Here is a 1,777-nt window from a genome sequence, read left to right on the forward strand (position 1 = left end):
TACATTTTACATAATTATTTGATTATTTCTTAGATAAAAAGCACTTCATCCATTAATTAGTTTTCTACACAGGTTATGCATAAAATTTTAATTTTTTCAAAATATACTGCAAGTTGAAAAAAATTTAGTGTTTTATTATCAGTTTTGGAAACAATAATGAGTATAAATATTTCATATAATAGAAGAAATTACGACTAAATTTTCTTTATTTACTGTATTCATAAAAAAATAGCAAATTCTAAAATTTGTTGATCAATAGACCTATTTTTCGTTTATTTTCAATTAATAGTCTTTATATGCAAATTATGTTTGTTTTTTGGCTCTTTTTGACCTGTGGGCATTAAAAAAATCTTTACGCATCGTGGGTTTGGCTTGGTCGAACCCACGATCGAGTGGTGAAAGATAGAGCCCGATATATCCGGGAACTTGCATGAAAAATTTTCGGGAAAGTCTGGACCCGATCCCGGATTCACTAAAACTAATATTCTGGTTGACGCCTCAAACTCCTCGATCTTCCCCGCCGATCAAATTACATATTTTTCAGCACATCAATTACACGAAATGAACAACACGAAACTATTCTTTGAGAATTAAAATGAGTTATATTTATAAAGAAAATTGTTTGCTTAAATCTTTTATTATATTTAATATAGCATTATTTATTTGGTTGTTTCATTTCATAACATTTTAAATAAAATTTTAAAAAAATCAGCGAATTTTGCTATAGGTCCATTCTATTATTAAGAAATAATATTTTAAATAATTCGTATAATATATGAAAAATATTTATATTTCTATCGGAAAGCTTGAAATAATATGGAAAGGTTAAATTTTACCTGTTTCTTAGTCATTTCGCTTGCTATATTACCGAACAATTTATTTAAAGAAATGAATATATTATTCATATAATAATAATTGTTTTTGTGCCATTATCTGAAATTCTCAAAATCTAATGAAGAAATTATTAAATGCTTAATTCGTAACAGTAAACACAATTTCCAATAACGACTGTTAATAAAACCACTGAATACTAGTGTTGGTCGTGGTTGGCGCCTCACTAATGGACTGGCCATGTGAAGTTTTCTAGGATTTCTTCACATATTTAACAGCTTAGTAGAAATCAGTTTCCTATAATAGTCTTCACTAAACCTTACTCTCCACATCTTTACTCTCGTACTCCATGCATTAAGATACAGGGTCGATCCATTCACATTGTCTCTCACTTGAGGTTCCTTGGTGTTGTCCTGGAGCATAAACTTTCTTGGGGTCTCCACATCCATCACATTACTGATAAAACTACTCTTATATTTAATAACTTACAAAGGATTGCTAAGAAACACTGGGGGCTTAAATATGCTGCTCTAAACTGTATTTACAATGCGGTCTTCATTCCCATTATCTCATATACTGTGGCTGTCTGGGAAAGCGGTGTCTTTCTCAGTCACAATTACCGCCGTCTTCAATCTGCTCAGCGTAGGGCCCTTCTCAGGCTCACAAGAGCATATTCTACTGCCTCGAATTATTCTCTTCAGGTTATCAGTAGGAAGGTACCTCTGGATCTTCACTTGAGGCACATTGCTTGTACTTATCATATTAGGAAAGGCCATGACATCAATATGAACTCTATCTCCTATGCTGAAGGCACCTATGAGACAGATATACCATTTACCAACCTTCCTCATCCAGCGGTGAGAAGTGGGTTTGACACATCCTTTACAGTTGCTGCTGATTATATAATCTTCACAGATGGATCAAAGAATGCAGAGGGCACGGGCTC

This window comes from Centruroides sculpturatus, unplaced genomic scaffold, assembly GCF_000671375.1.
Source record: "Centruroides sculpturatus isolate CEXI.00-Female unplaced genomic scaffold, Cexi_2.0 scaffold536, whole genome shotgun sequence".
NCBI lineage: Eukaryota > Metazoa > Arthropoda > Arachnida > Scorpiones > Buthidae > Centruroides > Centruroides sculpturatus.